General features: G+C 48.0%; 1 protein-coding gene across 1 annotated transcript in view; it reads right to left on the bottom strand.

Annotated features, from left to right (window-relative positions):
* The window catches only part of LOC119955017 (serine/threonine-protein kinase 38-like), an 87,554-nt gene extending 86,973 nt beyond the window's left edge, over positions 1 to 581 (bottom strand). Inside the window, exon 1 of the mRNA XM_038780822.1 lies at positions 338 to 581. The gene's annotated coding sequence lies outside the window, so the exon portion shown is untranslated. The remainder of the gene's footprint in view (positions 1 to 337) is intronic.
* Between the last annotated feature and the right edge of the window lie 12,391 nt (positions 582 to 12,972).

The following is a 12,972-nucleotide window of genomic DNA, read 5'->3' as shown; positions in this document are numbered from 1 at the left end:
AAAGCAAACAATCCAGTTACTGGAAACACACTGCATTAGGCATAGACCCTTCCACAGATGCAGTCAGACCCGCCGAGTGTTTGCTGCAGCTACCCCAGCACTGGGCTTATTCAGGTCTATACTGTCATAAAACAACCCGAATCGTTACCAAAAACCAAATGTTGCCCAAGGAGTCACTGCTGCTTCACAGACTGAATTTCCCTGCAGTGTAATACGACTCTCGGCTCTCCAGGCTAAATTGATTGAGAGGGGTTAAGTCCCAGTCTGCCACCCCCAAAGCCCCAAGGCACCTGCCCACCCACACCGCTCCCCAGCTGACCACATCTGGCACACTAACCTATCGAGTCCTCCTCCGTGCGGTTGCTCCCTCCACGAGTGAGATATTCACTTTTGTTGCTTGGTTTCAAACTTCCTCTTCGATGCAAGCTGAGGTCCAGAGGTGTCCCAGTGACTGGCACACAACCCCCCCACAACCCAATGGTGTGAGCCAACTCAACGTGGACATGAAGGTTGCTCTGGGCAGAGGCAGCGTCTGAGTTTGGCGTTCCCTCTCGCCTTTGCCGCCCCACCACAATACAACTTTGACTCATTCTTCCGGGCTCAGCCTTAAAGCCCAACAAAAGAAAAAGCCAAACTAGGGAGTTGACCAATCAGCGCCCGGACCGCCCACTTGGCAACAGCACAGCCAATCCGAAACGTGAGGCCGCAAATAACAGGAGAAATTGGTGCTGCACCTCATTGGTTAAATTGGCTCGTAGGCTGAGTCATTCTGACCAGTGAAATGGCACGGATGGCAAAGGGGCGGGGTTTCATCTCAATCTTGCTTGGGTGTCTCAAGAGGCAAGATTAGAAAGAGTTGAGTTTTCTGAAGCTTCCGCAACACAATAACCCCACTAAGGAGCTGGATCTACCTACTGATTCTGAGATGGTTTTGCTGAATTTGTTTTACAAATCAAATGCTTTTTGCAAGGGGTGTGCCGTTTATCTCTGCAGCAAATGTTTTAGCTTTTCCTTCAGGTACTTTAGTCGCACAGAAAGTGCAGCGAGGTTTTATATAGTGAAGCTGAGTTGGCAGGCTTGGGCACGCTGGCAGCACCAGGGTTACAGGTTTATACCTGGGTGCTTCAATATGTGATCTGTAACCACTTTGAGACTGACAGCTGCTGGTGTTACTGTGTTTACCCTTTAAACCTTTTTAAAAATTTTAATTTAAAGTACCCAATTCTTTTTTTTCCCAATTAAGGGGCCAAGATAAAGAGCAGCATGGTAGCACAGTGGTTAGCATTGTGGCTTCACCGCGCCAGGGTCCCCGGTTTGATTCCTGGCTTGGGTCACTGTCTGTTCGGAGGCTGCACGTTCTCCCCGTGTCTGCGTGCATTTCCTCCTGCTGCTCTGGGTTGCTCCCACAAATCCCGAAAGACATGCTGTTAGGTAATTTGGACATTCTGAATTCTCCCTCAGTGTACCCAAACAGGTGCTGGAGTGTGGCGGCTAGGGGATGTTCACAGTAACTTCATTGCAGTGTTAATGTAAGCCTATTTGTGACAATAATGATTATTATTATTTAGTATGGCTAATCCACCTAACCTGCACATCTTTGGGTTGGGGGGGTGGGGGGTGATACCCACGCAGACATGGAGAGAATGTGCAAACTCCACAGGGACAGTGACGCAGGGCCAGGATTGAACCCGGGTCCTCAGCGCCATGCTAATCACTGTGCCACCATGCTGCCCTCCCTTCAAACCTTTTGATAAGTATTTTTTTTGCTGCTGGTTTTGTGTCAGAGGCTGCACTAGTTTGATAACATTGTACCATGAAAGTTGCTATTTAAATGCACTTTGTTGCAACAGTGATTTAAATATGGCACTAAGTGTGGTAAATAGTAAATTGTGCACTATTTGTGCCAATATTATATTTCTGATAGGGCAGGATTATGGAAGGATTGGATCATGGCAAGTGTTTATGTGAAAAAGCAAAAGTTGCATGGTGATACGATTACTGGATTAGGATTAGAAAGCGAATGGATAATGTTGCCCATGACGAGCTGTTTCATTTTGTCCAGAACAGCAGAACCAGAGGATAAAGACCATAGCCTGGAAGGGAAATTCAAAACTAAGGGGCTGGATTCTCCTGCAGCTGACGACAGAATCAGGAACCACGACTGGGTGGAGAATCGGTTTTGACGGCAAAATTGTGGCAGGTGCCGGTTTCACACCAAATCGCAATTCTCTGGTGCCTCGAGAGCGGCGTCAATGCGTTCCACTCTGCATGTACAGTAAACGCCATTGCCATATCATTAGCGGTCCTGACCCGGTATTCTCTGGGGCCTCAGCAATTCTCCGCCTCCACTGGGGGAATTCCCGACAATGATGTTAACTTGTGCTTTTAAAAATCGAGAAACAGGCCTGTGGCTGTTGGGGAGAGAGAGGAGGCAGTCTACGGAGAGGCATGACCATGGACTGCCGGGATGGACACAGGCCGGGCTGACTGGGGAGGGGGGGGGGGGGGGGGGGGGGCAGTGACGAGGAGATGGGACGTGGGGCCGGAGTGACCCGCCAACGGACTGGGGCGATGTCTAGGCACGGACTGCCATTGCTGCAGCCTGCAAGGCAGCCATCTTGCACCCCACTGACTACTCAACTTGGCCCCTGGTTCTGTGGAGTGTGACCGGCTGTATGGGTGCCCCCACCCCACCAACCCTGGACCCCAACTGCCACGCTATCACCCCCAGAACCCCTCCTCCAGCATATCACCACCCCCGTCACCCACTGGAGGGGTATCACGGGGCCCGCTCAAGGGCAAGGCCCACAGTAGCCCCTACATGGGGGAGCTGGACGGTGGCCGCAGAGCATACTGCTGGCAAGAGCAGCACCAGCTGATGGTACCCTTGGCTGCACGGGCGGGCATCTGAGGCCCCCACAGTGCTGGGCACTGATGGGGAATGGGGGAGGACACCCGCTCTTGGTGGCTGTCATTTGGGAATCATGGGAACCTTCCATTACTTTTTAAAATAAATTTAGAGTGCCCAATTATTTTTTTCCAATTATGGGGCAATTTAGCGTCACCAATCTGCACATCTTTTTGGGTTGTGGGGGTAGGACCCATGCAAACATGGGCAAAATGTGCAGACCACACACAGTGACCCCGGACTGGGATTGACCCAGCGTCCTCGGTGCCGTGAGGCAGCAGTGTTAACCACAGGACCCTTCCAGGCACCAAGTGGGACCTGCCCCGAATCTCACTGAGCTCGGTGTACAGGTGAATCCGCGTCATTACGGAGACAGTATGTGTCCAGTTGGCACAGTACATCCATTTCAATGTGGCCTGAGCCCACCAGGATGTCCGGGCAGTGGGGTTTATCACCATTGCAGAGATGCCCTGGGTCCAAGGGGTGATCGACGGGATGTATGTTGCCCTACGAGTACCTGTGGATGACAGGCCGTTCTACACAAACCGAAAGAGGTTCCACACGATGAAGGTGCAGCTGGTGTGTGACCGTCGTGACATCATGAATGTCTCACCCGATATCTGGGGAACGTGCATGACGCCTTCAACCTGGCACACTCTACGATTTGTGGCCTCTTCGAGGTGCACCCCTTGTTGGCTCCTGGGTGAAAGGGGTTATCCACTGTGGTCGTGGCTGAAGACCCCTATACGGAAGCCACAGATCAAAGCGGAGACCCGCTATAACGACACGCATGCAGCGACCAGGAGTGGAGTGGACCACCTCCATCTGGGATTTCGCCACATCACTCATTGACTATGCCACCATCTTCTGGGTCAGTGCCACATCAGCTAGTGTCTACGCCATCTCCCTCTTGGACTGGGCCACTTCCCTCTGGGCAATGCCACCATCACGCTCAGCCATGGCCCGCTGTGACTGGGCCACACTCAGGAGCGCCGCTGTAATGTCCAGGTGGCTCTGGCACATGGCACATGTGAGGACAGCCCTGTCCTGGGTCTCGGCCACCACCTGCACAGATTGCCCCTGGGCTTGGATATGCTGATCCATAGCCAAAACCTTCGCCGCCACCCCCCCCCCCCCCCCTTCCCCCCCCAACCGGTGGTGTTAGCCTGGGTGCCATGCATGGCCATCACCACCTCCTTGCCCTGCACGCGATTGGATTCCTCTGCCTGCATCTGCAGGTGCTGGATGTTCGCCGACAATCCCTCATGCAGTCCCTGGCCCTGCGACTGCATCTCCATTATCAATGGGACAGTCCATTCCAGAAGCCCAAAATCCATTTGAACGGCAGCTAGTCCCTGGGGTCGACGCGCCCTCTGACCATTCATCCCCTCTGGAGTTCCTACCTCCACCTGAAGAACTGTAGCATGTGTGTGCTGCGCACCAGATAGTGCCCTAGGAGCCTTTTCACGAACATGCCCAACTGAGGTCAGTGTCTCTGGGATGGAGACAGCTGTGATGGGAAATAAATGTCACCATTGGGCTCGAGCTCCTGGGTGTCCTGGGTCTCAGGTTTATGGCTCTTGTCTGTTTTGGTGTCCTCGTTGCTGCTCGGCACCTTGTGCTTTGGCTGTGGCTGGGAGGAGAGGGAAACACCAGAAGGGCCCACCCCATCACCATCACCAGCATCTCTTGCAAGACAGGGGGAATGGTTTGACCGCGGGCCAGGGGGGTTTGGGGGTGTGTAGAGCGGGATGAGGGCAGTGTGGGGGTGAGAGTGGTGTGAGGGTGTTGTTTATTGAGGGGGTGGTGACACGTCATGGGGAACCGAAACTCAATGGGATCTCACTTCTTCGCCCAATGCCGATCTCCACCCCGGCAACTGTCTTTTCCTCAGGCCGGCCGACCATGTCCAGGGCACTCTGCTCTCCCGCGGTGAGGGGTCGCAGGTCCGGCGGTCCTCCTTCAGTCTTTTCTCACTCCCGGTGATTATGGACGGCTTTTTCCTTGGTGGGCGGAGGAAACAGAAAATGCACTAGCTGGGTCACTAGCTGGTGGCTTCAGTGGCCAGGGCATCGGCTATGGTGGCCGATATGTTTGCTGGCACGATTCAGGGTGGGTGTTTGGTTGCCCTCCGGGTGGGGGGTGGGGGGTGGGGGTGACAGGGACACAGTGCTGCCTACACACCCTGGCCGTCCCGACAATGTCGTGCAGTTTTTTTTCCTGTATTGCTGGGCGGTCTGGATGGTGCTGCCCGTGGCACTGACGGCCTCTGCCACTTGCACTCAGGCACGGCAAACGGCGGCGGCTGGAAGCCTCCTTCCCGGGCCAGGGTACAGGGACCCCGCCTCTGCTCCACCGTGTCCAGCAGCGTCTCAAGCTCGATGTCTGTGAACCTTGGTGCCACTCTCCTCGCTGCCATCCGGTTGGCTGGGATGGTGTGTATGGGGAGTGAAGTGTGTTAATATGCAGCTGCAGCTTGTCTGCTTCCCGAGTGTCAATCGCGAATCTGGCGCTGTTTCTCATCAGAATCGATTGTATTCCTCGTGGTGCCGGTGGTAGTCCCTCAACAGTCGCTGAATCATTCCAGCTGCGGCGCCAGTTCCGCTGTCATAGAAGTGCGTGCATCCTGCCCCCTTAGTCTCAGGAATGATGAATTCCACCAAAGATCTTTGATGGAACGTCATCAACTAGAAACACTCTGTTTCTCTCTCCATAGATGTTGCCAGACCTGTTAAAGTGTTTCCAGAATTTTGTGGTTTTATATCAAAGTTAATCTGCAGAAACAATATTTCAATGATTGAGTCATCAATCTATGAAACAGATCCCAAAGGGAGGGTGGAAGCAAGAACAGAGGGCATTGGAAAACTTCAGGTCTGCTAGCACCTATCGGGAGAGAAACAAACAGAGTTAACATTTCTGATTGATGCTGGCAGACCTGCAAAGTTTTTCCAGCGTTCTCTGCTCTTGTTTCAGGTTCCAGCTTCTGAAGTAGTTTGCTTATTAAATAAGATGGAAACAGTTAGCATTGATTTGTTCAAATAGAAATTGGAGAGATTTCTTCAACAAAAATCACTGTGGGATCTGGTATCTGAGTAATGTGAGAGAAATGAATGTTTGGTGAGTGCAGCACGCATGAGAGGAACAAGTAACTTTAGACCCATGGTCCCTACTTTTCTCCACCACTGGGGATTCCTCTGATCTCATGTCTGGGTCATTTATAGACTCATTAATAGAAATTGATCACTGTTGTTGGTCAGTACCCCCCAGGTGGGTAGAAGGTGAATTATCTGTCTAGTGTTCCCTCTATTCCAATATAAGTATGATTCTAAATGTTGCACATTTAATAATGATTCACTGCTTTAAGAATCTGAAAACGAGATGAATTTGGACAAACCATGTAACAGATTACAGATGGAACATAGAACATACAGTGCAGAAGGAGGCCATTCGGCCCAGTGAGTCTGCACCGACCCACCTAAGCCCTCACTTCCATCCTATCCCCGTAACCCAATAACCCCTCCTAAACTTTTTGGTCACTAAGGGCAATTTATCATGGCCAATCCACCTAACCTGCACATCTATGGACTGTGGGAGGAAACCAGAGCACCCGGAGGAAACTCACGCAGTGACCCAGCGGGGAATCGAACCTGGGACCCTGGCACTGTGAAGCCACAGTGCTATCCACTTGTGCTACCTTGCTGCCCTCAGTTCCTTACTCAGTTCACTCAGTTCCTTGCTCTTTCACCAACATTTTTCATGCGTCATGATGATGTGTTGCAGAATAGGAAAATCATATTCAAATAGCTGCTCATCTCATGAGATTCTGAACCAATCCTTCAAATAACTTGATTCTGCAGAGGCTCCACAATCTAACTTTATTAATGAACCAATCCCAACATTGCTCCTGTATGTTAGGATATGTTCAAAAACAAAATGGCTCAGTCGCTCAGCTGGCTAACTGGAAACTCAATGTCTTTAGATGAGCTAACATTAATCTCTAGTGGGATTGAGGGGTAAAATTGGTGCTATTTTCTACAGTGAACGATCATCATTGCCGCTTTATTTTGAAATCTCATCCAGGAGAAAGGACAGAGAGAACCAGTCACAAAATAAAGTCCTGCTGCATAAGTATCAGAATAGATTACCGGCATCAGAAAAAAAAATTACGTAATCACTGCTTTTGCATAAGTCACCCATGCACACATTCATTAGCACAATCAGTACAGGTATAATGAGTTTCCTGCATTACAAACACACCACTCAACAGTACTATTGGCTATGGGACATCCTGAGGTTATGGAAGCACTATATAAATCCGGCCCTTCACTTTCTTTTCAACATTAGTTGTTTTTCTTTGACATACAATAAAGCCACTTCCACAACTGCATAATAAATGCAATTAAAGTTGCACCAACTCCATTGCCAGTGTTGGGTGTTACTCCTTATGCTGAGGCATGCAAATTTCAGGCTCAACGCAATCTTCCAGGATTGGGTAAGGAACAATTTGGTCCCTTTAATCTTTCATCAGCTGCGGTGAAATTCCAGAAACCGATTAAACTTGTGGCTGATTTGTTCTCCTTCCTGGTTTCAACCTCTGCATGCAGCGCAAGGTACAGAGGAACAAATTCAGCACCCTCAAGTCTGCTCCAAAATTTCATCATCCTGACTGACCTTTATCTTAACTTCATTTACCCACCTTTACTCCATGCCCCTTACCCTACCAAAATCCATCCATATCAATGCTGAAAGCTCAAATTGACCACTAACATCCACAACTTTCTAGGGCAATAGAGTTCCAGATTTCCATTAATGGGCATGTGAAATATGTGCTTCCTGGATTCACTTCTGAATGGTCTCGCTGTTATTTCACGAACCTCCATGTTGTGGAGGTGCCGGCGTTGGACTAGTGTGAGCACAGTAAGAAGTCTTTCAACGCCAGGATTTTGCAAGCCCAGGCCAGATGGTGGGGGAGGGAAAGGTGAATGTAATGCGACATGAATCCAAGGTCCCGGTTGAGGCCATACTCATGTGTGCGGAACTTGGCTATAAGTTCCTGTTCGGCGATTCTGTGTTGTCGCGCATCCTGAATCCCGCCCCCGCCATCTCCCAAAGTCTCCGGTACCAGAGATTCGGCGGGGGCGGGAATCGCACCGCGCCGGTTGGCGCCCCCTCCCTGGTGATTCTTCGGCCCGTGATGGGCCGAAGTCCCGCTGCTGTCATGCCGGTTCCGCCGGCGGGAATCAAACCACCTACCTTACTGGTGGGACCAGGCGGCGCGGCGGGCTCCGAGGTCCTGGGGAGGGGGGGGGGTGATTTGGCCCCAGGGGGTGCCCCCATGGTGGCATGGCCCACTGATCAGCGGGCGGGCCTGTGCCATGCGGGCAATCTTTTCCTTCCGCGTTCGCCATAGTCTTCACGATGGCGGACGCTGAAGTGACCCCCTTCCCTGCGCATGCGCGGAGATGACGTCATCAGCCGCTGACACTCCGGCGCATGCGCGGACTTCCGCCGGATGGCGAAGTCCCTTCGGCCCCAACTGGCATGGCGCCAAAGTCCTTACCCGCCGGCCGTCAGGGCGTCAACCACTCCAGCGCAGGCCTAGCCCCTCAAGGTTAGGGCTTGGCCCATAAAGGTGCGGAGAAATCCGCACCTTTGGGCAGCCCAACGCCGGAGTGGTTCACGCCGCTCCATCCCGCCGGGACACCCCGCCCCGCCGGGTAGGGGAGAATCCTGGCCCAGCTTTCTCTTTATCCATCCCATCAAATCTTAATCAAGTATTATTTAATGACACTCTTGAAGTGTCTGGGGAGATTCTACTACATTTCAGGTATTGTACTGGTGCAACCTGTTTTAAAAGAGAAAGGGTCGTTTGAGCAAAATTCAGGACCAAACCGGTTAATGAGGGAGGTAGTGTGCCTTTACAAGGCTAGATTGCCATCGTGCACAAAGTATTTTGGAAAGAAGTTCACCTCCATGTTACGTAGTTTTTGCTAAAGCTCCCTCAGATAAATACCTGCATTAATCAGGTGGGGAATAAACCTGATGTGGAACCTGTTAAATAACAAAATTGTCTATTTTACTCATATTCCAATCTCTTTGCAATAAAAACCAATATATCATTTGCTTTCTTAACCGCATGAGCAGGAGATAAATGGCAACATGACCTGCTTCATACTGTAACTCTCTGGTCAATATTCCTCTCTCAACTAACATCATTAACACAAATTATCTGCTAATTACCTCACTGTTCTTTGTGGATCATCCTGTGTGCTATTGACTGCTGTATTTTCAATGTTACAAACAGTGACATTTCAAAAAGTACTCAAATAGCTGTGTGTCAATTGAAAATGAAATGAAAATCGCTTATTGTCACAAGTAGGCTTCAAAAGAAGTTACTGTGAAAAGCCCCTAGTCGCCACATTCCAGCGCCTATTCGGGGAGGCTGGTACGGGAATTGAACCCACACTGCTGGCCTTCGTCTGCTTTTTTTTACAAGCCAGCTATTTAGCCCACTGTGCTATACCAGCCCCAGCTAAATGAAAGACATGTATTGTATCTTCCACAAGCCAAAAGCAAAACACACCCAAATTTAATGATTTTATGTGTTGATAAGGTGCTCATAGGCCTGGCAGACGCAAAGCTCAGTTTTAATTAGATTTGTTTCCTGCTCAGTGCTTTACCCCATGTGGCCCTGGAGGTTGGAAAATGGCTGCTTTGAGTACTTTTGTTGCATTGGTGAATCAATCAGAGACAAGAATTCCCAGGGCCTGTTAGCATGCATTTGAAAATTAATGGGAATGCTGACTGCCAGAGACTGTATCCAAGCTTTTTGTCTTTCCCTGAGGAAATGGATGAGCAAAAAAATAATGAAACTGCAATTTCAAAAGCAGCAAGTCTTTATAGAAAAAAAAACAGAATTCACAATTATACATGCCTTTAAGTGGACTTAAACCCCATTAGTACAGTTCAAGATGCTGACAAAACAGCTCAGATCATATGCAGTTAGGTTCATAAGTATAAGGTGGCTTAGATAATAAACCACAAGATCATCCAAGAGAAATAATCCTAATGAGGATTTTCAAATCAGATGTTTTAGTTGGTTGCATTGTACAAGGAATGTGAACAATAGTAATTCATTTAAGCAAAGAAAAATCTCAGGATGTTTGCTCCCAACACTGGCATGATGGGTCAAATAGCCTCACATCATTAAAAACAAACATTATCTGTCCATTACCATATTGCTGTTTATGGGAGCAAATTGGCTGCCATTTTTATCTACAGTATTTCATTGGCTGTGAAGAGTTTTGGGTCCTTAGGGTGTGAAAGGGGCTATATAAATGTAAGTGTTTTTGATCGTACTATGTGGTTCAATTAATGATGGATAATACATAGTACTAGTGTTGGCTACATTGCAAAGAAACCTTTGTAGTGTTAGTGAAGTTGCTTTATAAGGTTAAAACTAGCCCAGTTGGCAATATGTTCAGCTCTAATGTAGAAGGTCGAGAATTTGAGCCCGACAGCCAAGACTTGAAATAAAAAAGACTTGCATTTATAAAGCGCCTTTCACAACCACCAGATGTCCCAAAGTGCTTTACCGTCTTTGAAGTACTTTTGAAATATAGTCAGTTGTTATGCAGGAAATGGAGCAATCAATTAGCACACAGCAACTTCCACAAACAGCAATGTGGTGAACATCAGAAATGTTTTTTGTTTTGCGATGCTGATTGAGGGATAAAGATTGGCCTGGAAATTGCAGAGAACTTTTGTGGTTCTCTTCAAAATAGTGTCACTGGAGAGATCTTTTATATTCATATAACATAATATAATAATCTTTATTGTCACAAGTAGGCTTACATTGCAATGAAGTTTGTGTGAAAATTCCTTCGTCGCCACATTCTGGCACCTGTTCAGGTACACAGAGGGAGAATTCAGAATGTCCAAATTACCTAACAGCACGTCTTTCAGGACAAGTGGGAAGAAACCGATGCAGCCAGGGGGAACCCACGCAGACACGGAGAGAACGTGCAGACTCCGCACAGACCGTGACCCAGCCGGGAATCAAACCTGGGATCCTGGTGCTGTGAATCCACAGTGCTAACCACTGTGCTACCGTGCTGCCCACATGAGGGGCTAGACAGGGCCCTGGTTTAATATCTAATCCGAAAAAAGGCAGCTCTGACGGTGTGGCGCGTCCTCAATACTGAACAAAAAATATCAAACTTGATATTTGTGCTGAAGTCCTGGAATAATGTGACTTGAAGCTACAACGTTGTGACCCAGATGGGCGTGCCACCCACTGAACGACAGCTGACATTGTTGACCTTGTAATCTAGACAGATACGTCAGTGTATTGTCATGGGAGTGCTACACTGCCAAAGCTGCTGTCTTTAAGGTGAGATATTGAACCAAAACCTCAAGAGGTGAACATTGATAGTAACAGAATTAAACTTCTCTCACAGTCATGCCACTCTGCGGGTGATGAACTGGTACTGTTATAATGTAATACTGTATTTTGAGAAGTTCCCTGATCATTATAAATGGCACTGGATTGCAAATAGCAGTTCATGAGGTTTGCAAGCTTGTTTTTACGAGTTATATTTGTACGCTAAATATTACCTCATAGCCATGAATAGAAAAGTGATTTCACCACAGGTCTTTTGAATAGGTTAATTGGATTTAATCAGAATGTCAGCTTCCTAATAGCAGTTCCCTTTATGTAAATAACGCTGGGAATTGTCTGATTAATCTTTCCATTCACGAGAAAATGAAACAACCCAACAGTTGAGAGCTAAATGAGCTGTAATAGGGTGGGGATTAAGCATTGGCCTAGGCAATAGGACGGTGATGGCTGTAACTGGATAATGTGATATATCCTGCTTTATAAATTAGTGTTACTGTTTAATAGGTGGGTTTTATGTGCCAATTTTGTAATGCATTTAAAGAATGAACATTTATACTATATGGTCAGGGTATAATGCACAAATGAAAGCATATACCTATGAACCATGTCAGTAATTACCCGAGCGCACAGAAAGGACAAGGAATTTTCTTCAGGGGGTAAAAATCTTTAAAGAATGAAGAAAGGTTAAGGAATGTTTTCTTTGCAAAAGTGGTGACCTAATTGAGATATTCAGTAGTACAAAGGGAATCGATGGATAATTATCATGGTGCACTTGTGTTGCCAACATTAGGGAGATAGTTCAAGGAACGTTGGCGGACGGTTTTTGTGTGGAGGATGCTGATGTTTTCAGAAGTTATCCATGAGATGGGCAGTATAAATTGCTTCCTGAGAGAAACTGATGCACATTTGTAGGGAAAAAAATGAGATACAGTAAAGGGTTTTACTGTGGTTGGGAGTCGAATGCCCATTTCCTGTTTCTATTGTACACAATAAGCTGTACTTGGCATTTGCCAATTCAACATCTGCAAAGGTTTTTGAATCTTTGGAATATTTATGGGATTTTTCTTATTCAGGCACTAGTCAAAATGAAATACAGAAAGATGTTTCTGTTCTGAAATTTTAGCAGTATCATCATTAAATTTGATTATGTCGAACAAATTTGATTGAATTTTAAGGAGGTGACTAGGTGTACAGATGAGAGCAGTGCAGTTGATCCATAGGATCCCTCCAGTGCAGAATGAGGTTCTTCGGCCCAATAAATCTGCACCGACCCTCTAAAAGAGCACTCTATCTAGACCCAGCCCCCACTCTATCCCCCTAACCTGCACACATTTATCATGGCCAATTCACCTAACCTGCACATCTTTGTACTGTGGGCGGAAACCGAAGCACCCAGAGGAAATCCACGCAGACACGGGGAGAATGTGCAAGTTACTCACAGACAGCCCCCCCCCCCCCCCCCCCCCCCCCCCCCAAGTTTAGAATCAAACCCGGGTCCTGGCACTGTGAGGCAACAATGCTAACCACTGTGCCACCCGATGCAATCTACATGAACTTCGGTTTGACAAGGTAAGAGCCCATGCGATTCAGGGCAATTTTGCAAATTGGATCCAAAATTATTGGCAGGATGTAGAGGTTGATGGCCAAAGGTTGTTTTCGTGAC

Source organism: Scyliorhinus canicula, chromosome 20 (assembly GCF_902713615.1).
Source record: "Scyliorhinus canicula chromosome 20, sScyCan1.1, whole genome shotgun sequence".
NCBI classification, from domain to species: Eukaryota; Metazoa; Chordata; class Chondrichthyes; order Carcharhiniformes; family Scyliorhinidae; genus Scyliorhinus; species Scyliorhinus canicula.
This window is presented reverse-complemented; position numbering and strand designations above follow the sequence as displayed.